Source organism: Dipodomys merriami, unplaced genomic scaffold (genome assembly GCF_024711535.1).
Source record: "Dipodomys merriami isolate MVZ:Mamm:240054 unplaced genomic scaffold, mDipMer1.0.p SCAF_7, whole genome shotgun sequence".
Lineage (NCBI taxonomy): Eukaryota > Metazoa > Chordata > Mammalia > Rodentia > Heteromyidae > Dipodomys > Dipodomys merriami.
This window is the reverse complement of record NW_027206290.1, coordinates 32214882-32241130: the sequence shown is the minus strand read 5'-3', so window position 1 is coordinate 32241130 and position 26249 is coordinate 32214882. Positions and strand designations below refer to the sequence as shown.

Sequence of the window (26249 nt, the reverse complement as noted above, 5' to 3'; positions counted from 1 at the left end):
GAGTAAAGAGACAAATGGCACATGGTCTCCTTGATATGTGGATGCTAAAGCCAAAAATGCAAGGAAATATGACAAAGTAAACAGGACTCAAGAAACAAAGGACTTCCACTCATTTTGTTGTATTATTGCTAAAATGACTCCATGTTCTTGACCACATATATGGGTATATATATATATATTATTATATATATTATATTATATATATTATATATATAAACATCTGAGGGAAGCTAGGAGGAGGACAAAGAATCAGAGGGAAACAGGAAAACATACAACAGCGGGACCCATCAGCTACACTGGACATTGATGAAAATGAACTAAGCAACTCAAAGGCAGAGATAGGAGGGAGGGAATGAGAGGGATAGAGGGAACAGCTTACATTAAGCAAAAGGAAAGAAATATAAATACCACCTGATGTGGAAGAAATAGTTGTATTGTCAAAGCTCATAGAATTCACAAACTTTATAGACCATGATAATCACAATTTGTCCTGTGAAGGTTAAAATGTGTATGTGACTTTAACTAAGTATCACTATTCCACAATACTGTGAAATATGTGAAATTTATGTAATCACCTAATCTCAATAAAAAATAATTTTAAAAAATACATGCTAAGCTGGGCACTGGTGGCTCAATCCTGTAATCCTAACTACTCAGGACAGTTCTGAGGATTGCTGTTTAAAGCCAGTCTGGGCAGAAAAGTTCCTGTGAGACTCTTTTTTTTTTTTTTTTTTTTTGCATCTGGTCGTGGGGCCTGAACTCTGGGCCTGGGCACTGTCCCTCAGCTCTTCAGCTCAAGGCTAGCACTCTACCACTTGAACCACAGCGCCACTTCCGGCTTTTTTTTCCTTTTTGCTTATGTGGTGCTGAGGAATCAAACTCAGGGCCTCAGGTATGCAAGGCAAGCGCTCTACCACTGAGCCACCTTCCCAGCCCCTCCTGTGAGACTCTTATCTCCAATAAACTACTCAGAAAAAGCCAGAAGTAGTGCTGTAGCTCAAGTGGTAGAGTGCTAGCCTTAAGCAAAAGTAGCTCAGGGACAGTGCCCAGGACCATATTTCACATCCCGAGACTGGCAAAAAAAAAAAAAAAAAAATGCATGCCTAAAAACTTGGCCTGTGGAAATGACCATAATAATTGTTCCTCATTCATAGGATGCTGAGAGATCAATGAGATTTTCCCAAGTACCACATTCATTACAGCAGCTGGCACATAGTAAGGCCTCAATACACATGAACGGCTGCTACTGTGAAGGTAGAGAAGATGTAGAAGGAGGTGAAGATGGAGATGGTGTTATAGTGAAGAATAGGAGCTAAGATTTGGGAGAGAGGATGCTTCAGAGCAGAGATCTTTTTCTTTTTGTGAAAGTACTGGGGCTATCCTTTAGCATTTTTGCTTACTCTATCACTTGAACCACACCTCTAGATATAAAAAAGGTAAATGTGGGCTGGGAAGGTGGCTCAGTGGTAGAGCGCTTGCCTTGCATGCATGAGGCCCTGGGTTCGATTCCTCAGCACCACATAAGCAGAAAAAAAAGCCGGAAGTGGCACTGTGGCTCAAGTGGTAGAGCTCTAGCCTTGAGCTAAAGAGCTAAGGGACAGTGCCCAGGCCCAGAGTTCAGGCCTGACCCCCCCCCAAAAAAAAAAAAAGAAAAGAAAAAAGGTACATGTTTCTCAGATCAGTCAAAAATGGATTTTGTTAGCACCTAAGGGTTTGTGTTTGAGTTAAGTCTTGCTCTATGATGCTGTTTAGAAAAGGTATAAAATTCACTTTTTCTCTCTGCCTTAGTGTCTTTGTCTCTCTATATAATTCTTAGTTATAGCATTACTGATGTGAAAAATATCCAAACTTTTTATTTATTAAAAGTTTTTCTTTAAGTGAGGCAACAATGGGACATGGCAGCTAAAATAGTGTTAGTCAGGTTTTTGTCACTATAACAAATACCTTGAAGAAGCAATTTATGAAGTCAAAAGATTTCTTTTTGATGCAGTGTTGGAGGTTATGTTTCAGTTCACCCATTACTTTAGGCTGGTACAACACATTGAGGGCAGGGCAGGTTGAACAAATGGAGAAGAACTGAGGAGAGAGACAGTGAGGGAGGGGTGAGAGGCCCCTGGAGGTTTTGAAGGGGCTTCTTAATTACTTCCTGCCACCACTACCTCAGCTTCCTCCATGACTCACACAAACCTCAGAATGGCTTTTCTTCTCATCTCCTTAGCAACGCAAGGACAACGTGCCTGGTGATGACAAAGATGAATGGATATGACTCTTTACTGGAGTAAGAAGTACCACACAAATATAGGTCAGCTCACTTTGCCCACAACTTTAAAAGTGGTCTTTTCTTCTTGGAATTCAGTGACAAAGAACATGACCCCCAAAGAAGCCATTCTATAGAATCTTCTGGAGCAGCACCAGGGTCTCCCAAAACTAAACACATCCATAGATAAACATGCAGTGTCAAAATCAAGATCGACCTTCAAAAAGGATGACTTTAAATGACCTTTCACTGTATATAAGTCAGTATGATACACAGCCAGGCAGACTTAGGGTCTGATTCTAGTCTACATGACAGGTGACCTCTAACAGATCATTTGATATCTTTGAACTCAGATTCTTCATTTAAGAACTGGGCCTAATAACCTTCTCTCTAACCTCATGTGATTGCTATATGGACCATGTGAGATTAAACTGCATAAAGTCAAGTCAGCTCTGGGGGATGCCCACTTATTAGCTAATTAAATCATCAAATAGCCATCTGCCTTGGGAATTTTAAAATATAATGTAGTTGCTCCCCTTAAAGGCTGAAGTTTCACTTGAAAATAATTTACAACTAAAAATTCTAAGCAAGATAATTCAGTGACATAAATGGATACAAAAATCAATATATTATAAATCTATTAACTTCCAAATATGCAACCATTAGCAAGAAAGTGCAAGAAATGACTCAGTTACAATACCATTTTAAACACACACAAAAAATTGAAAATAAATCATAAAAGATGTGTAGAAAATAGATGTGAGGAAAGATTCCATATGTTACCCAGATATTAAAGAAGTTTGAATGTTAAAGAAGTGACATGTTCTTTGGAAGATCTGTTTGTGGAAGATAAAACACAATAGCATGTTAACTCTTTCTAAGAATTATTCTTATTTATCTCTGAGAATCTACACTCATTAAGAACTGAAAAATAACTCTGGCCGGGTGCCAGAGGCTCATGTCTATAATCCTAGCTCCTCAGGAAGCTGATATCTGAGTGAAGATTGCAGTTCAAGGCCAGCCCAGACAAGAAAGTCCATGAGACTCTTACCTCTAATTAACCACCAGAAAACTGGAAATGGAGTTGTGGCTCAAAGTGGTAGAGCACTAGCCTTGACCAAAAAAGCTCAGGGACAGCACCCAGGCCCTGAGTTCAAACCCTAAAACTGAAAAAATAAAAATAAAAATAACTCTGGTATAAGGACCTGAGTATAATCCCCGCCCTCTATCACAAAATTAAACTTTTCCTTTGTTCTCTTTAACTGGACAAGCTGATTCTGAGGTTCATGCAGAAAAAAAGCAAAAACAGGGCAATTTTGAAAGGGTGTTATATGAAGAATTAGCTCACCAGGTGAGAAGGTATTTCAAAGCTATCCATTTGAATTACTGTGGTCCTAGTCATGAGAAACACATGAAACAAAACACAAAGGTCAGAAATAAATTCAGATAGGTTGTATGAAAGGAGGTTAGCCCTCCTCTTGACAAGGATGGAAGAGGTCCTGGGGCCTGAAAACGTACATACAGCCAAGACATCACCACCTACTTTGTGGCATTTAAGTATATTTTACAAATCATAGGTATAGAAAAGGAGAAGACATACAAACTAGTGGTATTGAAAAAAATTCAATAACAATAGTAGGAAACTTTTCCAATCTCAAAAAAGAGGTCATCCATGTAGAAAAGACTTAAAGAACACCAAACAGAAAACAAGCAAGATAAGAACATCCCAAGACACCTTATAGTTAAAACACTAAGCATACAGATTAAAGATGTTGAAAGCTATAAAAGATATAAGTAACTTATAATGGCAAGCCTATTGGAATGATAGCTTTTTCAACACAAACTTGAAGTGCAAGGACAGCATGGAAGGAACTTAATTCAATCTCTGAAAGATGGCAATGGTGAACCTAGACTTATATATCCAGCAAATCTATCCTTCATAAGTGATGGAAAAATTAAAACCTTCTATGATAAAAGCTAATGAAATTCATGACTAAATAAACCAGTACTAAAAACAAAATATACTCTAAGGAATCCTACCCACCAAAGAAAAGATCAAAAACAGGAAAATACAGAAAAGAATAAACTCTATAAAATGAGATTAGCAAAACAGGAATAGGAAAGAGCAAGCATCATAAAAACAACAAAATGACAGGACAAACAACATGCCTTTCAATAGTAACATTGAATGTAAATGATTTTAACTTTCCCGTAAAAGAATGGAAACTTATAAAAGCAAGACCCAACCATTTGTTGCCTATAAGAAACATATCTTGGGCTGGGAAGATGGCTCAGTGGTAGAGCGTGTGCCTTGCATGCCTGAGGCCCTGGGTTCGATTCCTCAGCACCACATAAGCAAAAAGAAAAAAGCCGGAAGTGGCGCTGTGGCTCAAGTGGTAGAGCGCTAGCTTTGAGCTGAAGAGCTGAGGGACAGCGCCCAGGCCCAGAGTTCAGGCCCCATGACTGGACCAAAAAAAAAAAAAAAAAGAAACATATCTTACGGACAAAGAGAATTATAGGCTTAGATTGAAAGGAGGGGAAAATATTTTCCAAGCCAATGATCCCAGAAATAAACACAGATAAAAAAATCATTTAAAATATGTTACTATATTTTAAGTAAGATGCTGCATGGTGCCACAGGCATGAGCCTATCATCCTAGCTACAAGAGAAGATGAGATAAGGAAGATTGTGGTTCAAGGCCAGCCCAAGTTAAAAAAAAAAAAAAAGAGCCTATCTCAAAAGTAAAAGCTGGGGGCTGGGAAGGTGGCTTAGTGGTAGAGTTCTTGCCTTGCATGCATGAGGCCCGATTCCTCAGCACCACATAAACAGAAAAGTCTGGAAATGGAGCTGTGGCTCAAGTGGTAGAGCACTCGCCTTGAGCTGAAGAGCTGAGGGACAGCGCCCAGGCCCAGAGTTCAGGCCCCACAACTGGCACAAAAAATAAAAAAGTAAAAAGTAAAAGCTGGGCATGGTGAAGTGCATATAACTCCAGCTATGGCAACAAGTGTAAACAGGAGGATTATAATCCAGTCTGCCCCTCCTCCACAAAAAAAAATCCTAATCTCAAAAATAACCAGGGCAAAAACATTTTTAAGGGACTAGAGATATGGATCAAGTGGTAGAATAGGTGCCTAGTATATGTGAGATCTTGAGTTTAAGCCCTAGCACATCCAAAATAATGAGTAGCTACTGATGGTGTGTGTGTATGTGTGTGTGTGTGTGTGTGTGTGTGTGTGTGTGTGTATGTGTGTGTGTGTGTGTGTGTGTGTGTGTGTGTGTATGTCTGTGTGTGTGTGTGTGTGTATGTGTATGTGTGTGTACCAATCTTGGGGCTTGAACTCAGAACCTGTGCACTGTCCTTGAGCTTTTTCTGCTCAAGGCTAACACTCTACCACTTGAGCCACAGTTCCACCTCAGGCCTTTTGGTGGTTAATAGGAGATAAGAGTCTCAAGGATTTTCCTTCCCTTTCCTCAGATCTTAGCCTCCTAGGTAGATACTGTAAGAAAAGAAAATGAGCAAGAAGGGTTTAAATTCAACAGACCAAGACTTTTTTTTTGGGGGGGGGGTCCGGTCGTGGGGCCTGAACTCTGGGCCTGGGCGCTGTTCCTCATCTCTTCAGCTCAAGGCTAGCGCTCTACCACTTGAGCCACAGCACCACTTCCAGTTTTTTTCTTTTTTCTTATGTGGTGCTGAGGAATACAACCCAGGGCCTCATGTATGCAAGGCAAGTGCTCTACCACTGAGCCACCTTCCCAGCCCCAGACCAACAGACTTTATTTGGTAGGAAAGCTGGGAAAGGCAACCAAGTCTTCTTCCATCCAACTAAAAAGGAGATGTCACATCCTCCTGCCCCACCCTTACAGCTAGGATCCCTTTAAATATTAAGCAGAAAAAGTGAAGTCAGGCAGGGCAGACGGAAGTGAGGCAAAATGGAGGCAGGGTAGGTGAGCAATGTTATTTTGACTGAAGAGTTTCAAGGTCTCAACACAAGCTGCTTCATCGAGGGCATCAGCATCAGATGTGGCCTTGGTCTCATGCTCTCTTCCAAAATTGCTGGGTGCATTTGCTCAGGAAGAAGGGGATGGGAGATGATGATTCAGTGGGGTCAGCAGCAGATATAGTGGTCAAGAGAAAAAGTGAATGCTTTCAGTTTAAATTATTTCCCATCAGATAGGATTACAGATATGAATCAGACTGTTTTTTGGTTTTGTTGCGGGTTTTGTTTGTTTTGTTTTTTTGGTGTAGGTCCTAAGGCTTGAATTCAGGGCCTAGGCATTGTCCTTGAGCTTTTGTGCTTAAAGATAGCATTGTTCTTGAGCCACAGTTCCACTTCTCAGTTCCTGTGGTTAATTGGAGATAAGAGTTTTAGAAACTTTCCTGCCTGGACTGGCTTTGAACTGTGTTTCTCAGATCTCAGCCTCCTAAATAGCTAGGATTGCAGGTGTGACCCACCAGCACCCAGCTTGAGGGATATTTTTAATAAATGACATTGGTTTATTCATCTGAAATAAAGTAAATCTGAATCTGTTTCTTACTCCTCTACCAACAAAAATTATAGCTGTATCAATATTGATGAATGTAAACATTTAAGCCACAGGAGCACATCAAAAGCAGGACTTAGAGGGATATTTATAGACCTAAATAGATCTATCAGAAAAGAAAAAAGGTTGAAAATCAATGAGCCAGGCAACCATTTCAAAACCTTACAAGAAGAAGTACAAAATGGAACCGAATAATGCAAAAGAAAGGAAACTGTAATGATAGTATAGAAATTAGTGACATAGGAAAGCAAACTTACAGTAAAAGGGTTCTCAAAATCAGAAGTTTGTCCTTTGAAAAGCCCAGTTATTATTTTAAATATAATTTTATTGTTATTATTAAGGTGTTGTACAGAGGGATTATCATTTCATAAGTCAGGTAATACATACATTTCTTTTTTGGATGTCACCCCTTCCTTTGCTTTCCCCCAAAAGCCCAATTAATTTTAATGAAACTATGAAAGCACTATAAGAAAACATGGAGGGGATTGTTCTCATGTTGAGTGGGTTGGGTAGGGAAGTCCTTTCCAAGAATGACATAATCGCTGGCTTCTCCTTTGCCTCATTCTATTTTATTGTTCTCAAAAAAATCACTTGTTACCATCTGGCATTCCAGTCACTTTCCTGTTTATTTACTTGTAGAAAAAGCAAAGCAGATGAAAACTGTATGCTCAGCACCAAGACAACATCCTGACACAAAGTAGGTGCCTTGATATATCCACTGACCTATTATTAAAGACAATGGTGTGAGCTGGATACTTGTGGCACGTGGCTGTAATCCTAGCTACGCTGGAGGCTGAGATCTGAGGACAGAGGTTCAAAACCAGTCTGGGCAGAAAAGTCTGTGAGATTCTTATCTCCAATTAACCTGCAAAAAGCTGGAAGCATTGCTGTGATTCAGGTAGTAGAGTACCAGCCTTGAAAGAAAAAGCCAAAAGAGAACATGAGGCCGTGAGCTCAAGCCCAGCTACCAGCATACATACACAAAATTGACAGTGGTGAATAGTGTGGAGGAGATACCTGTAATATATGAAGAGTTCCTTAAAATAATTTTAAAACTAGAAGATGTAATTGGGAAGTTCATGGAAGATAAAATATAAGCAGCTTTTACATATGTTAAAAAAAAAGATGTTCTGGTTCATTTGTAACAGGAAAAATGCAAATTGAAAAAATCATCAGACTATTTTTACCTATTATGCTGGCATTTTAAAAATGCCACACATGTAAGTAAGGGGAGAAGAATTAAATAGTAATCTCTAGAGAAGGTAATTAGACTATCTGTATTAGAAGAATACTAACTGGTTGTCCACGAGGCCATATCTATAAAAAATATGAAGGCATATATTCATTTTACACATGTTTAAAGACATTCATTTAGAGAAAAGATGCTCCTAGAGCAGTATTTGTACTTTAAAAAAGGAAACAATTTAGATATCCATCAACAAGGAACAGTTTAAATAATTTATGGTACTTCCATGCAATGAAACTCTTTGCAGTCATTAAAATGAACAAGCCTGCTCTATATGTTCTGATCTGGAAATTTCTACAAGATGTGCCCTTAAATGAAATAAAGATGCAGACTAGTGTGGAGTGGGTGTGATCATTTGTGTGTGCTTGTTGAGCCATAGATGCTTCTAGAATGACATGTAAGAGATTGGTGACTGTGCATGCTCTGAGGTCAAGTACTGCATGGTTAGGGGTGGGCCTTGAAGAAAGATTTGTTCTTCATCATCTGCTGTGGCAGCCCTAGCTGCTTCTCTGTGAGATCTCTAGAGCACCCTGGTAACTGGCCCCCTCTGCACTAGGTACTGGGGACTGGAGGAATGGGGGAAGGGAAACTTGTTATTGGAATTCCTTCCATTTTTCTTTGTGCCTGTGTTACCTGTTTATTAAGATAGCAAAATGAGCTGGGCGCCAGTGGCTCAAAACTGTAATTCTAGCCACTCAGGCTGAGAAGTGAGGATCAAGATTTGAAGCCAAACCCAGACATAAAATGAAGCTTTTATTTTCAACTAACTAGCAAATAGCTGGAAGTGGAGGTGTGACTCAAGTGGTAGAGCATCACTCAGGGCTCTCATAAAGCTCAGTACCCAAGCACTAATAAAGAGAGACAGACAGACAGACAGACGGACACAGACACAGACACAGACACAGACAGAGAGAGAGAGACAGACAGACAGATAGACAGAAATGTGGGGGAGACATAGCTCAGCAGTAAAGTGTGAGGCCCTGAGTTCAAACCCCAGTACTGCCAAAAATAATGACAAAATACATTTCCCATGCTCCTCCATGCTTCCTGTCTGCCCCTCTCTTCAGCTGCCATCTCCCCACAACCTTCTCCATCCATGTATACTCTGCCACTCTCTTCACAGGGCACAGTGTGAAGAACGTGGACTTTGATGCCAATTGCTGCATTCTGTCTGAATCGGAGCTTCCCTGATCCTCATCTATGCTGGGGGAGGGTAGGTGGAGGTAAAAGTATCTGTGGCACTGGGGGTGGTGAGGAATAAATGAGACAATGTGTGAAGTAACTACTCAGTAAACAACAGTTATGGCACACTGGCTTTTCTGCAAGGTGGTTGCAATACCCAGGAAGGACAGGGGTGGACAGGTCCCTACCAAGTCTTGAGCTCCGACACATATTCAGGAAGACAGAAATGACAACATTTTCTAATATTTGTTGGGAGCAGCGCCAGGGTGGCTCCTGTGTGTACCTGGGGATATGAAGAAGGAGGCCATTCCAAATGATCAGGTAGGTGCCCAGTATCCCCAGGCCCCAGACTCCAGCCTGAGAGAAAGCAGCTTTTAATGTAAACAAAAGGAGGAGGGTTGGCTGCTCTAGTAGGACCAGTGACAGCCAGGATCAGGATCAGGATGTGCCTGGAGATAATGAAAGGGAAGGGGAGTGTCTGTCCCACCAGATACAGGGAGGGAGGGAGCATCGGATACAAACCCCCTCGCCTGAGGAAGAGCACCAAGGTTTCAGAACCAGAGTCAAATATAGACCCGTTTTCCCTAAAAGCACCAGCCACTGCTTCTATAAATACCTCAGCCAGTTTTCCGGGGGTTCTCATGTGACTTTGATGCCTACCTCGGCTGTGAGGATCTGTTGCCATGGTGACCAGCCCCGTGACCAGCCACTCTTCATTCATGGCAGGTTGCAACGTCCTGGATGGAGGATGGAGTGCTGCTGGGGGCGGAGGGAGAGCCAAGGAGAGCAAGAACAGGGATGAACAATGAATAAGGATAAAATTCCAGTTCTGGGGGGTAGCGGGGCAGGCAGACTGCAGGGCTCTCTAGCTTTACTGCAGAGACAGTCTGGTCTGACAGAATTATTGATCTCCCTGGGCTGCTGTCAGGGAAGAAACATTTTTATTTGCGAAGCAGTAGACATCTTTGCCTTGGAGTCAAAGAATCAGAGAGTTGAAGCTAGAAACACTTCAACAAACCTCTAGGCTATTGCCCTTGTTTCAACAAAGAACAAGGCCCAGAAAGATGAGGTGATGTCCAAGGTCACTCGGCAAATCAGTTGCAAAACAGGGGCAAGAACGAGTCTGTGTGTCATGGACCAATTTCCCTCCCCCTAAAGACAGCTCAGCTCTGGACTGGGGTCTCTGTGGTCGTACACAGAGATCTAAGTGTGGCTCTGATAAGTTGAACTTGAGCTAGTGTTGCTCCCAGGTTAATGCTCCTGGCTGGAATCATGGGTTGGTCCTCCGAGGGAGGAGAAAACAGAGCTTATTTAGTCTGTACCAAAGTCAGCATGACTCCTTGGCTGATAAAATGTAGTAGAGAATGCCCAATAGATCATAAAAGTTGCTGCAGTGTTGAGAAAAGCCAGATGTTGGGCTTAGTCAGTAATGGAAGTGTTTTTTGTTTTTTTTTTCTGGTACTGAAGCTTGATCTCAGGGCCTTACCCTCTCACATGGCTTTTTTTTTTTTTTTTTTTTTTGCTGAATGTTGGCACTCTATTACTTAAGCCATAATTCTATTTCAGGTCTTTTGCTGGTTTTAATTGGAGACAAGAATCTTGACTTCTCTGCCTAGGCTGGCTTCAAACTGTGATTCTACACGTGAATCACCAGCACCTAGCTTGGAAATCTCTTTTTGATCAGAATATCCAAAAATCTGTTTACCCATCAAGCAGAATTCAAATACTACCAGGTTCTGTCCTTCCCTGCTAAGATGCAGAGGGAAGGGGTCAATACATTCTGCTTCAACAGAGCTTCTGGACTTAGGTGCACGTGGGTTAGTAAATAAGAGAGACTCTTATTAATCCATAAGCTATTCTCCAGGAAGTGTTCAGGCCTGGAAGAGGGGTGGACCTCAGAAATCAGGGGAAGAGATAGTCACAACCAGGTGCCAGTAGCTTACTCTTATAATCTTAGCTACTTGGGAAGCTGAGATCTGCCTGGGCAGGAAAATCCATGAGACTCTTCTCTCTGATTAACCACTGTGACTCAAGTAGTAGAGTGCCAACCTTGAACAAAAAAAAGCTCAGGGACAGTTCCCAGACTCTGAGCTCAAGCCCCAGGACAAGCATAAAAACAGAATGGGAGGAGCGAAGGAGAAAGAAAGAGGAGAGAGAGAGAGGGAAAAAGAGAGAGAGAGGGGAGAGAGACACAGAGACAGAGACAGAGAGATTGAAAGGGTCAAGAGAATGTAGCCAGGTAGGTGGATAGGGAAAGACTTTTATTCTCTGTGCACTGGATAGGGCAGGAGCTGAGCAGCTTGGGTTGAGTCTGACAGAGGTGGTAGCCAAGTCTTCAGATGGGACAGCTACCAACCACACAGATGATTCAAATGATCCAATTGCCTTCAGCAACAGAAATGAAAGTCTGGGAGGAGATGGACTCAGGAATGACAAAGAAACACTGCGTAGAGACTCAGGACAAACCCACACATCGTGAGGAGCTGGAAGACCATCAGCACCTGGTCACCACCTGGTCTTGGGACGGATGTTCAGCAGTGCTCCATGGAGCCAGAGAGGCCCAGATGGAGCTCAGAGATAAGGATGAAACGTGGAGGGCAGAGTGCTCCACCTGTGGTAGCCAGCCTGCTCCCCAGCCTAGAGAGGTGAGGGCATTCATTCCATGAGAGAGGCAGAGCCCCCATCACCTGCTTCATCTGTCTCTTCAGTAGCTGTACACTTGCTGTGTGTGCTTATTCTACCAGCATTGCAGCTGCTGGAGGCCAGAGACACTACCTCAGCTGGGTCTAAGATGCCACTGGCTTGTAACAGTTGGCTAGAATGAATTACAGATGGCCTGGAAGGTGGAGGTGTGGCTCAGCAGTAGGGCATCTGCTTGGCAAGCATGAGGCCCAGAGTTCAAATCCTAGCATTGTAAAAAGAAAAAAGAAAGAAAAGCAAACAAGATGGTCAGGGAAGGGCCGGTGTTTTGCTTTAAAGCACAGCTAGAGCTTGCTTTTGGAGACAGATTTGCATCTGAGTTCTGGCCCCATCACTTACTCAAGTGCCTTTTTTTAAAATGCAGCTTAAGTGGGATAAAACTACCTACTTTGATGAGCAGTGGTGACAAAGACATAATGGTCACACAGGGGCACACTGAAAGAGAGCACACAAGCTCTCTCCCATCACAGAATGTGAAGGAAAGGAAGACCCAAAAGGGCTTCCAGGCCCTCCCTTCAGGACTCTCCCAAATCCACCCTACCAGCTCCTTCCTGGGCTCCAGCTCTTCTTCCTAAAAGGTCCTCCCACTTGTGTCCTTTCATCCAAAGGCTTTCTTTCATCCAAACATTCTCATGGACTTTCTTGCCCAGCTTAGCTTTGAACCTCAATCTTCAGATCTCAGCTTCCTGAGCAGCAAGGATTGCAGGCATGAGCATGTAGTAGTGGGCTTGTCTTACATTCCCATGTGTGCTTTCTCTTTGTACCATGCTAAATGGGCTTGGGCATCCTTTTATTCTATCCCTTACACCACCACGAACAGCATACCATTATTACCCCCAGTTTTATGAAGCCAGAGCTTGAACAAGTGAAGAAACTTGCCCAGCATGACACAAACAAGAAGCAAGGCCAGGATTTGATCCCAGCCATCCTAGACCCAAGTAGAGCCCAGGCTCTAAATCATGATTTCTTGGTATATTCTACAAAGTAAGAAAATGGTCCCGCCTCCATTTCTCCTGTGAAATAGTTCAAGCAGGATTAAAGTCCATTCTATAGATGAAGAAGGACAAGCCAGAAAGTATGTTAGTTGGCCTTCAATACTATCACAAAATACCTGAGGCAACCAACTTACAGAGAAGAAAAGGTTTCATGTGACTCAAAGCTTTAGAATTTCCAGTTCACAATTTGTCAGCCCTATTACTTTAGGCTTATGGCAAAGCAGAACATCATGAAAAGAGTATGTGCTGGAGACAAACACACTCACTGCATGGCCAGGGAGAAAGATAAAGAAGAAGGAGGAGGAGGAGTAAGAGGAGTAAGAGAAGGAGGAGGAGGAGTAAGAGCAGTAAGAGGAGTAAGAGGAGGAGGAGGAGGAGGAGGAGGAGGAGGAGGAGGAGGAGGAGGAGGAGGAGGAAGAGAAGGAGGAGTAATAGGAGGAGGAGGAGGAGGAGGAGGAGGAGGAGGAGGAGGAGGAGGAGGAGGAGGAGGAGGAAGAGATTCCCATAATGCCCTTTAAGGACACATTTCCAATGACCTGAAAACTTCTAAGACCCTCTTCTTCAATCTCTACTTCTCCAAATATTGACTGCCTAGGTTACAAACCTTTAACACTGGGCCTTTGGGGGACATATATGGATCCAAATATAGCAAGGAGTATTAAATGAGTTGCCCAAGGCCACAAACCATCTGGTGGTAAGGACAGTCCTAGAATTCAGAGATTTTATGCCCAGTTCTTCACTTTCTCCCTGGCTCCTTACTGCCTATGGCTGAGATTCTTGAGATGGCAATGCTAGGACTATGGGACCTTGGCCAAGAACTTGGCCTCGGGCCTCCGCCTGGGCCCAGAAAGCTTCCAACCATGGAAGAATTTGCTTTGAAGACAAAGGATGATTCCTGGCAAGGAGAGACGTTCCTATTTCTACTCCAGACAAATGAGAGGCTGCCACGGATTCCATGATAAATCTTTTTGCTAAAGATGATACATCGCTTTGGGCTGGTTATATGCACAGAATCTTTGGACATTAGACAAGTCAATTACTGAGACCAAGTCTTCAGCTCTGAGCAGAGATATTTTCATCGAGTGGCTGTAAAGGAGCCAGAACCTCCCAGAGATCCAGCTGGGAAGCTGTTTCACTTCGTGTTTGATGCTGAGGGAAATGTGCAATGGTGGGACTTGCCCCAAGTGCCCCAGAGAAAGGGGCCACCCTTCCCATCACAATGACCTCCATCCTGCTTTGAAGACCTTTTCCTGAGGTAACAAGGAGGTCAGGGCCAGCTAAGGATATTTAGAATCCCTAGTCTAATGCATCCTCACTCTCAATTACCAAGAATCAAGGAATTTTCTGTTCTAGGCCAAACCCTAATTACAGGTCTGCAAATGGGCCTTGCTTCCTCAGCCCCAGCTCTCAGAAGCATTGTGTCCCCCCCAGACCCCAGCTGTGTCATTGCCAGAGCTCCAGACACCTCCACGTTGTCACTCCTGACCTTCGCAAACCAAAGGGAATGGCTCTAAGCCTGGAGATCAAGCCTCATCCCTTCATACCAAACCCCCTCTGCCATCTTACAAACCCTAACAAGAAGCACGTGGCTGGTCCTCCTGAAGCCATAGGTTTTGAATCCAGTGTGTTTGCTGCTTCTCTGGCCCAAGTGTGGCATTCTATGCTTTGGGATCAGACCAGATCCTGGCAAGAATCTTGTGGTTTTTGCCTCGTGGCTAGATAGATTGGGCAGATCCTTAATCTTTTTCTTTTAATGTTCCTCACCTGATAGTGTGCCAATGGTCTACCTAGTTTCAAAACACCAAGATTCATATTGGGAGCAGAAGATGAGAGGTGGAGTGCTAAGAAATAGGGAGGTGAGAGATAAAAATGGTGAGGGCAGGGGTTGCAATATGTAAGAGCTTGAATGTTATGCTAAAAATGCTTAGATTTAATTTTAAAGGGAATGGACAAAGCTGGTGGGGAAAATGTGAAGCATGGGAAGAGAATTGCCAGATTTAGCAAATAAGAATGCCAGACATTCATTGAAGTTGGAATTGAAACTGGCCAGCCTGTGTTTTATCTGGCTGCCCTGCCAGGGAATAACAGAAAAGTTCTCTGGACATGGAGGGAAGAACTTGTTTCAGGGGCAGAGAGACCATTTAGGAAGGTGCTATTATATTCTAGGCAAGAATGATAAAAGCTGTTATTTGTTAAAAACTCATTTTTTGTCCAGTGATTTTTTTTCATTTTTGGGGTCCAGTCGTGGGGCCTGAACTCTGGGCCTGGGTGCTGTCCCTCAGCTCTTCAGCTCAAGGCTAGCGCTCTATCACTTAAGCCACAGCACCACTTCCGGCTTTTTTTTCTTTTTGCTTATGTGGTGCTGAGGAATTGAACCCAGGGCCTCGAGCATGCAAGGCAAGCGCTCTACCACTGAGCCACCTTCCCGGCCCCTGTCCAGTGATTTTATAATGACTTTATGTGTATAGATTCATCTACTTTTCATAACAAGTCCATGAAACATGTATAGCTTGTGAAACTCTACAGAGACTTCAGCACAGAGTGGTTAGGAAACTTGTCCCAGGTCACAGACCCAGCTATTAGCAGATCAAAGTTCGGAGTGCAAAGCCCTTGTGCTTAAAACTCCATGTTGTCATGCTGACACACCGGGGGAGGGGGAGAAAATTCATGACATGCAGCACTGATGAGACCTGAGTGACAGAGCTGTGTGAAAGCCCCAGGCCACTGTATGGGGGCAGACAGCTAGAGGAGAAAGGAAGATCCCTAAATTCCCTGTGGAAAGGGGTTGGTAGAAGCAGCCCTTCTTCAGCATAAATCAAACAACAGAGCTTTATGCCTCAATCTACCTTCTACCTCATTCCTCCATGACTATCCCTTACTCCACAGGTGAACAGGAGACTTTTCTTTCTGATACTGAGGCTTGAACTTGGGGCCTGGGTGCTCTGTCCTTTAGCTTTTTCACTCAAGGCTGGTACTCTACCCCTTGAGCCACAGCTCCATTCTCTGCTGGTTAATTGAACATAAGTCTCTCACAGACTTTCTGCCCAGGCTAGTTTTGAGTCTCAAGGACTCCTGAATAGCTAGGATTACAGGTATGAGCCAGTGGCTTGACTTACTGGAAGACTTCTTAAACCCCAGGACAGTCTACAAGTGGTGAAGAAAAACCACAGGGCAGTTAGGAACTGTTATACTGGCCAGGGCTGGAGGCAGTCTTTGTGGTTATGGGTCACAAAAGGAGAATGAACACACAAAACAGCAATGATCCTCAAGGTGGCTTAGAGGTACCACAGTGGTATGGTGGGGGGCGGTGACAGGACTATGGGTGAGGAAGGGCTGCTGACTGGGGCAGGCAGGGGAGGAGGGTGCCCTGAAGTGAGTTGTGCTCAGCAGAGCATCGGCTTGGTCCCTAATGGTGGTCGTGGGGTCTGAGGGAGGCTGTGCTTATCCCAGGACAGACTGTACTGATCAAGAACCAAGCAATGGGGCTGGGAAGGTGGCTCAGTGGTAGAGTGCTTGCCTTGCATGCATGAGGCCCTGGGTTCAATTCCTCAGCACCACATAAGCAAAAAGAAAAAAGCCAGAAGTGGCACTGTGGCTCAAGTGGTAGAGCGCTAGCCTTGAGCTGAAGAGCTGAGGGACAGCACCCAGGCCCAGGGTTCAGGCCCCATGACCGGACCCCCCCCCCAAAAAAAAGAACCAAGCAATGAGGAAAGGAATCTAAGAAAGGCGAATGCAATATTATCCTAGAATCATACAGGGAAAGGGGGAGATGGAGGGGGGAGCTGGACCAGGAGACTCTTGACTGCACCTGGGAGGCTAGCACAATGGAGTCCACTTCAGTCATTTCAGAATACAGACTATTGTTCGTATTTGGGGATCACAGGTAGACGCAAAGGCACGGTGCTCTGAGAGTAGATGTGATGCTTCAAATGTGAGACGGAAGCTGAGGGCAGAGCTGGGCTGTTTCTGGGACTGTGAGTGGACAGCAGTCAGATCCATCTGCAAAATTAGGACGGACCACAGCAAAGTTGTTCTGAGAATTAAGAGGAAGGGAGTGGGAAGCTGAAGTGTGTGACAGTGAAGCTAGTCCACCCTCTGCCTCAGCCTGCCCTTTCCACCCTCTTCTCCTCCTTTCCCCCCTCCCTCTTAAGGCACCGGATAGAGCCTGTGCTGGGAGCAGCAGTCAAGAGACAAACCACATCACAGCCAGCCTGGCTAGCGCCTGGGTCCCCTACCTGCCACCCCTATCCTGGGGTTTGGATCATCCCCACCCAGGGGGATGCTCCCCTCAGGACATCCTACCTCAGCTCAGTGGGACCAGCTCACCTGGACCTCTGTCCGGTGGCTCCCCACACCTCCCCAGCCACCACACATCACCCACGACCCTCTACCCAGGACATGCAGATCAGAACCGGACCCTCTACCCAGGAGATGCAGATCAGAACCGAGTGAGAGGCCCCACCAAGAGGATGGGAGGCTCCAGTTCCTGCCAGCCTGGAAATGTACAAAGCCCATCCCTCGGGACCTAGCAGGAGCCTGACGTCAAACCCAGGCTGAAAATACAGTCTGGAAAGTCACGCGGTGCCCGTGACAGACCAGCCACCCTCCCCAGCCAGAAACGTGGGAGCCGAGAAGCACGTAAATCCCAGCTCTTTCCAGGCTCCCAACAGTAGGGGTGGCCTAGGTGAGCCTGCAGGATTCCTGCTGAGAGAGATCTTGGGTTCCCCCCACACACACACACACACTCCCCCTTCAGGGGGCTCCCTTGAAGGAGACACCTGCAGCCAGCCTCTCCATCCCCCACCCCTCTGCCACATTCCTGAGAGCAGCCAGGACAGAGCAGCAGGGGAGAGGAAGGGAGGGGGAAGGGTGGCCACAGTGGGTCCACTTACTCCCTGACCCCATGCAGGACTTCCCCCAAGCTATAGTGTGCTGGGACTCAGCTTCCCAAACTCCCCTGGGAAAGCCGAGAGAACTCACCAGTTTGACACAGATGGAAGCCCTAATCTAGGCTCAAAGAAGGTATGAGAATAGAGATAGTCCTAAACACAGGCCACAGTTGACACTTGGGGACCACTGCTTGATGCTAGGGCAGGTGTGCCTAGGCATTCTGCTCTTAGCACAGATCTTGTCACAGATCTTGCCACTTCGAGTCTGAAACAGGATGAGCCCAGAGCTGGACTGCTTCCATCAAGTTCCCTGTCACCCTTTGCCGTCAGTGGAGGCTGCTTCCCATCTCATTTTCTCTACCAGCTCACCTTTGATTTTCCCGGAGGCAGGGGGTAGGGGGTGGTCTGGGGGGGGGGTGGCAATCGATGGTCCTGGGGCTTGAACTCAGAGCTTAGGCACTGTCCCTGAGTCCTTTTGTTTTGTTGTTCAAGGCTAGTACCTTACCACTTGAGCCAGAGCTGCACTTTCAGATTTTTTTTTTCTAGTGGATAATTAGAGATTAGAGTCACGTGAACTTTACTGCTTAGGCTGCCTTTGAACCATGATCCTCAGATCTCAGACTATGTAGCTAGGATTACAGGCGTGAGCCACCAGCACCCAACTTTCAGCTCACCTTTGAATGTACTTGTTAGTCACCCGTTTTGTTTTTTTTTTTCATCGTGAAAATACTGTACAGAGGGGTTACAATTATATGGGCAAGATAATGAGTACATTTCTTATCAAGCATTGTAGCCTCCTCCTTTGTTTCCCCTTCCCATCCCTTCCCATCCTCCCCCCCGCCCCCACCCAATTCTCTCCCCCCCCCCCCACCAAAGTTGTAAAGTTCGTTTATTGACATAACGACTTGTACATCTCATTGTTGCAATGGGTCCACCTGTATCCCTATTTAAACGATTTGTTTTTCCCCTTCCCCTCCACAAATTATACCGACATCAAATACAGTGAAAGCAGAGGTTATACCGTGGGGGAGGGACATACAAAGCAACAAAGAAATAATCTTATAAATGTGTTAGAAACAATAGCAAGAAAGAAAAAAAAACATTTGAATGCATATCTTAGGGTTCATTTCCCTAACATCACCTTATCTGACCTTTTCTGCTTGACTAGTCACCCGTTTAATCTAGGATCTGGTCCCCATTATCTTCCAACTTATCATATGTTGCGTTCTGCCCAATTTTTTCTGTTCCAGACTCAGCATGGCTATTTTCACACATTACTGCAGGGCCTCGACTCCTTCTCTCTCCCTTACCATCCTATTTGAAATCACACACACACACACACACACACACACATTTTCTAGCCCTTTTTTTTTCTGCTGCAGTAGTATCCATGGATGCAGGTAGTTTCCATAGATGTAGGACACACAAGAGAACAATCCTGTAGGTATTTGTAGGCTACCATCTCATCTGTGTAATCTTCATTCTTCTAATTCCCACTTTCCTCTTTACATCCTGTACTTTAAATTTTTTTTCTTCTTTTTTTATTGTGAAAATACTGTACAGAGGGATTACAATACATAGGCAAGATAATGAGTACATTTCTTATCAAGCATTGTAGCCTCCTCCTTTGTTTCCCCTTCCCATCCCATCCTCCTCCCAACCCCCCACCCAACCCTCCTCCCCCTCCACCAAAGTTGTAAAGTTCATTTTCGACATAACGACTTGTACGTCTCACTGTTGCAATGCTGTACTTTAAATTCTGAAAAACAGAGATAACTGATATTGAGACATATTAGATGGAAAGAGAATGAGAAAGGGAAAGAAAACCAAAACGTTGGCTTAACCCTTACAGTGGTTCATACCTATAATCCTAGCTACTCAGAAGGCTGAGATCTGAGGATGGAGGTTCAGAGGCAGCCCAGGTAGACAAAGCTGAGAGATTCTTATTTCCAATAAACCAGCAAAAAGCTGGAAATGGAGGTGTATAATAGAGAGCCCGCCTTGAGTGAGAAGGACAAGCAACAGTAAGAGCCCTGAGTTCAAGTCCCAGTAACAACAACAACAGCAAATGGGGAGAAATATATGCATGCATATTTGTAAAAAAAAAAATACAGAGCTGTTTATGATCACTTTCTCCCCCCCACCCTTGTCTATGACCCTCAGCTGATGTTGGGTGTTTGCCTGAGTTTGAGGGAAGTGGGAGGGCAGGGTGGGGGGTCAGGGTACAGGACACACAGTGATACCTCCCATAATATTTATTGAGAAAATTTGGAAAAAGCTAGTCTATGTGTGTCTTCCTGTATCACAGGAAGTAGGGAGAAGCCAGGAGCGATTCTCTGATGCATGCACACAGCCAGAATAGATAAACTGTTCTTTTAAAGTTTTACTCCCAAATAAATAATGCAATTTGCTACCCAGACCAGGGAAGCTTTTCATGGCAGTTTTGTATTTGCCAGGGCACTGTGGCACATGGCACCACTCCAGCTGATGAGGCACACACACTTGCTCAGACACTTGCTCAGACTCTGGAGGCCTCCTGGGGCTGGCTGAGGGAAGGCAGGGCCACTGGAGGCCTCACACAGAGAAAGGCCTCCCTTACATCCCACACACCTCCTACCTTGTTGCCTCCCTCTGGTAGCACTTTCCAGTGCCTCTAACAAGGCCCAGGGGACCCTGAGGGACTGCCCCCAGGTTCCTGCTGGCACTCTGAGAGGTCCCAGTCTTCCTCCAGCCCTGAGCACCTGCCTCTGCAGAGGATTCCCCGGAAGGCTGGGAGCCTGTAAATTGCTCAGGGCAACAAGGTGCAGCTAGGAAAGACAATTGTAAACTATGGGTCCAGCATCAAACCTGACTTAGCCCTGGGGAAGACTCAGACTAGGAGCTCCAGGAGGGCAGGGAAGAGGCCTGTTCACTCCTATTCCATCCTTCCTTAACTCCCAGTTTAGGGGCAGTCCAAAAGCAGCAATTGAGGCACAAGTGCTGAACTCATGTAAAGCAGCTGCAACTAGGGCACCAGTGGCTTATGCCTAGGTATTCAGGAGGCTGAGATCTGAAGATTGCAATTTGAAGTCAGCCAGGGCAAAAAAAAATCCATAGGATTCTTAGCTGTAATTAATTAGCAAAAGTTGGAGCTGGTGGTGTGGTTCAAGTGGTAGAGCACAAACATTGAGTGAAAAAGCTAAGGGACAATACCAGGCTCTAAGTTCAAGCCCCAGTTGGAGCTGGGAAGGTGGCTCAGTGGTAGAGTGCTTGCCTTGCATGCATGAAGCCCTGGGTTCGATTCCTCAGCACCACATAAGCAAAAAGAAAAAAAGCCGGAAGTGGCGCTGTGGCTCAAGTGGTAGAGCGCTAGCCTAGAGCTGAAGAGCTAAGGGACAGCGCCCAGGCCCAGAGTTCAGGCCCCACAACCGGACCCAAAAAGAAAAGAAAAGAACTCAGGGGTCTCCTACATCAGGAGAGAGATTACCTCAACCTCTGCACTATGTCCCCAGGTACAGGGAAATTTTTCTTTTCTTTTTTTCTTTTATTTTTTTTTGGGGGGGGTCCGGTCATGGGGCCTGAACTCTGGGCCTGGGTGCTGTCCCTCAGCTTTTCAGCTCAAGGCTAGCGCTCTACCACTTGAGCCACAGTGCCACTTCCGGCTTTTTTCTTTTTGCTTATGTGGTGCTGAGGAATCGAACCCAGGGCCTCATGCATGCAAGGCAAGCACTCTACCACTGAGCCACCTTCCCAGCTCCAGGGAAATTTTTCTTAAAGACAGACAGAGAAGGGGGAGGGAGAGGGAGAGGAGAAAAAAGAGAGGGAGATTAAGAGGGAGACAAAGGAAAAACCAGGATGGGGAGATTGACATTACTTTCCTGGAGGAAGAGAAGAGGAGCAGGGGGGAGGGGAAGACAGTGAGAATGCTCTTCTGCGCTAAAGAGCCTGAAGAGTGTATAAATACATTTCCCAGAGTCCTTTGCAGCTAGAGTCCACCAGGATCCAGTTTCCCTAAGGAAATTAGTGTCTAAACCTTGTGGGGAGAGGATAGTTAAAAGACAGCAGAGGCTGAGGGGGATTCTGTCTCCTGGACCGACTGTGAGATGTTTCTAGGGAACTGGACAGCAGGGCAGTGTTTCCACCAGGTCTGTCTTGTGGGAAGCTCAGGCATTTCTCCAAGCTGTGACCTTCCAAGATTCTACAAAATACCTAATGCCATTTAATGAGTTCCTTTCTGTGTAAATCAGCCAGAATGGAAGCTGTTGTCCACAATTTAGAATAGTGATTCATATCAGAAGAGATTCCAAGTGAGAACCTCCTAAGGAAATGAGAATCTGGGACTGGTTTTCTGGACACATTGCCTTTTGAGACCACAGAGGGCTGGTCAACATCAAAGGCAGCAGACAGCTCATCCTGAACAAACAGTTATATGGCATCTGAGGCCACCACATAAATGTTACTGGAGGTACTTGCAGACTGAGCAGCTGCTAACGTCAACCTTGTTTTTTTTTTTTTTTTAAAGTGTATGGATTTCAAACACACACAAAAATACCGTAAGCCTGATCAACCCCTAGGCACCCATCCTCAGCCACTTTCCAGGTTTCACACTACCATTCCAGCTATACTGCAGCTTCCTGTGACCCACTTCACTGCGTTTTATTGAAGAAAATTCAGTGCATCATTTGTGTGCATTTCTGGAGGATTATATTTTTTTCTTTCTTTTTGTGCTGATACTAGGGCTTGAATTCAGGGCCTTATGCTCTTCTTGCTTAACTTTTTCCCTCAAGGGTGGTATTCTACCACTTGATCCACAACTCTACTTCCAGTACTTTGTTGCCTGTTAATTAGAGATGGACTGCCTGGGTTGGCTTTGAACTGAGGTCCTCAGATCTCAGCATCCTGAGAAGCAAAGATTACAGGTATGAGCCACTAGCATCTAGATCTAATGGATGATTTTTTAAAAACACAGTCTCAATACTATCACTTCATGTTTTTAAAAATTAACACAATTCCTCCATACTGTCATATCTAATGTGTATTCAATTTTTCCCAATTATCTTGGCTTTTTCCGAATAGCCAGGTGCTGGTAGTTTATGCCTAAAATTCTAGCTATTCAGGATGCTGAAATCTAAGAATCAAGATTCAAACCAATGTGGGTAGTAAAAGTCTATGACACTCTTATCTCCCATTAACCAGTAAGGAGCCAGAAGTGGAACTGTGGCTCTAGTAGTAGAGGATCAGTCTTGATTGAAAAAGCTAAGGTAGAGTACCAAGGCCTTGAGTTCCAGCCCCAGAGCAGAAACACACACAAAACCAGTTGGTTCGAATTTGTTTCCAGAACTCCTTTTCAGCTAAAATTCCATTACAACTTGGCTTCTCCAATGCAGACATGTTACATGTGACTTACATGTTGAATTGAGCCAGATGAGCAGTGGCTCTTCAGGGTGGTACTAGGCAAGATGATATCCTCTGAGGCATCTACCTGTGATGGGGATTCTGTGCTCTCATTCCTGGAACCACAAGGCCATGCAGCAGATGGGTGCCAGTGGCACGTCTTGGCCACAGTGCTCTAGTTTAGTATCCAAACTTGGCTTCCCCGAGATCCTGTAACCCACCTCCTCCTTCTTTTGTACATAAATTGGTCAGAATGGATTCTGTTGGCTGCAACAAAGATCCACATTGGGGGAGAGGGGGTGTGATGAGGCTAAACCTTAATTCTGTATCCCACTTTAGAGCCAACAAGATGCTGGCATTACTCATACCAGGTGTCTTCATTATTCTGCATGAGTATCATTGTCCTTATATAACAGATGAACCTTTAGAGGGCCAAAGAGAACCAAGGGGCCAATCCCAAGTCTCGTAAGACTTCAGCTTCCAGGCAAATTCAGAGAATACTGTTCTCTCAAGGCAAGCCTTCCTTTATACCCCAGGGGGATATGATATTCACCCACAAATGGGAGAGCTAAGGCTAAGATGGACAGGCAATTAGGCAGCACAGAGAGATGTCATCTGGAAAGAGACTCCCCTTTCTCTGGGCTTAAGATGACCTGCCCACCTCAAGCTCCCCTGCCCAGTAGGTCAAATACAGGGCTATCCTGGAGCTTATTATCCCTCCCTCTTGCCATCCTGAGCATCAGAAAGAGGGCGCTGCTGTGTCACTGGAAAGAAAAACAGCTGCCTAGCTAGAGCCCTGCCCTAATTCAGTTCTACCCCCTAAGCTCCATGGGGTTTTCTTGCTGTGGGTATGTAGAAGAGGGTGCACTTGGAGTTGGTCAAGGAAATAGAGTAAAGGGTCTCAGGAGATGGAACACTCCAGCTTCTTCAGTACAACACTGCCCAAGTGTAAGTTGGCGAGGCCTGGTGGCTCACACCTGTAACCCTAGCTAAGCAGGAGACTGAGAACTGAGGATAGTGTTTCAAAGCCAGCCCAGGCAGGAAAATCCATGAGGCTCTTATCTCCAAAAAGCCAGACCTGGAGATGTAGCTCAAGTGGTAGAGCACTAGCCTTGAACGAAGAGCCCAAGATCCTTAATTCAAGCCCCAGTACAGGCACAACAGAGGAGGAAGGGGAAGAGGAGGAAGAGGAGGAGGTAGAGGAGGAGGAGGAAGTTGCAGTGGCCTGAGGTTGCCTGGATGGCAGGAGACAGCAGAGGGCCCCAAGGGCTTCTATCCTGCCCTTTCTGAGGGACAGGGACTTTGATCCTGGGGTCTGAGACTCATAAATAACTTCCTAGGCCATGACATCCAGTGGCGGCTGGCTGGCAAGGCAGATGGGCCAGCAGACCTGGCCTGCTGCAGTGGGCTATGACAGGTTTACAGCCTAGAGGCCCACAGTAGTTACATCGATTTATTACCTTTCTACAATGGCAGTGGGAGCCGCCAAAGGCTGCCAGTGAGCCCTTAAATCACTGCCCTGGGAAAGGCTGTCCCAGGGAGTGGAGAGGCAGGTAGGAGCCAGCCTGGGGGCTGGAGCTTCCTCTGGCTCCTCCGGTTACAGTCCTTCCTAGTGGGGGATTTACAACCCCAGACTGTAGCAGAGCCAAGCTCCCCCATCCTCACCTCCACCCCCCTCTACACATACACCAGGAGCTAGGAGCTGAACCAAGAGAATGCAGGTGCCCAGTGCCAGTTTGGCTGGCCAAGGCAGAGCCATTCTGGGAATAAGCAAGAATTCTATCCTGAACATGCTGCTGGCTGTACTGTGAGAGGTACTTTGTTCCTCTTCCTGGATGCAGGTGCTCAGTCACTGCACGAGTGCCTGGCTGGGCTGTCCCTCTCCCTGTCTGCATACCCATCTGCAAGCAAGGTCTTCGAGTGCAGTTTATTGTGCCCTTTCTCAGGCTATGTGCCTTCTGTTTGGCAGCATATAGCGCAAAAAGTGCATGCCTCTGTACTCCAGTGGGGGCTTCTTCTGGGTCCCTCTGAATTAATATGGGAGAGGGACATATTCAAAGGTAATGGGTTCCTGGTCCCTATCCTATACCTGCTCACAGATGAGTCTGGGACATTAAGTGAGAAAGGGAGCATGCAGGATGACAAGGAGAAGATCTACTGGCAGTGGAGATGATTTATCCAAAGGTAGCCAGGCACCTGTGGCTCATATCTGTAATTCTGACTACTAAGGAAGGATCACAGTTCTAGCCTAGCCCAGGCAAAAAGTTCATGAGAGCACATCTCAACCAGTAACTGGGCACAGTGGCATGTACCTGTCACCCTAACTACTCCAGAGAGTGAGATGTGGAGAATCAAGGTTCCAGACCAGCCTAGGCAAAAAAAAAAAACAAAACACAAGACATCATCTCAATAGAAAAATGCTAGACATGGTAGCACATGTCTGTCATCCTCAGTAGTAGTGAAAAGTTAAAAATAGGAGGATCTTTGTATGGCATGCCTGAACAAAAAGCAAGACCTTCCTTTTCTCAAAAATAACCATGCCTGTAATCCTAGCTACTCAAGAGGCTGAGATCTGAGGATTGAACTTCGAAGACTCTTATTACCAATTAATCAGTCAAAGGCAGGAAGTGGAGTTGTGCTCAAGTCATAGAGCTAAAGAACAACACCCAGGGGGTTGGGAAGGTAGCTCAGTGGTAGAGCACTTGCCTTGCATGCCTAAGGCCCTGGGTTCGATTCCTCAGCACCACATAAGCAAAAAAGAAAAAAGCCAGAAGTGGCGCTGTGGCTCAAGTGGTAGAGCGCTAGCCTTGAGCTGAAGAGCTGAGGGACAGTGCCCAGGCCCAGAGTTCAGGCCCCACGACTGGAACAAAAAAAACAAAAAACAAAAAACACCCAGGCCTGAGTTCAAGCCTCAAAACTGGCCACCACAACAATAGAACAATAAAGGCTGGAGGTATGGCCAGAACTTGTGAGAACTACCTCACAAGTTCAAAGCCCTGAGTTTAAACACTAGTATCCCTTTTAAAAGGAGGAGGGAAGAGCCGGGCGCTGGTGGCTCACACCT

The 26249-nt window shown here is 45.3% G+C and overlaps 1 pseudogene; it reads left to right on the top strand.

The window, feature by feature from the left end:
• The first annotated feature begins 3705 nt into the window (after nt 1-3705).
• LOC138817404 (U6atac minor spliceosomal RNA) lies at nt 3706-3822 on the top strand (annotated as a pseudogene).
• The last annotated feature ends 22427 nt before the right edge of the window (nt 3823-26249 follow it).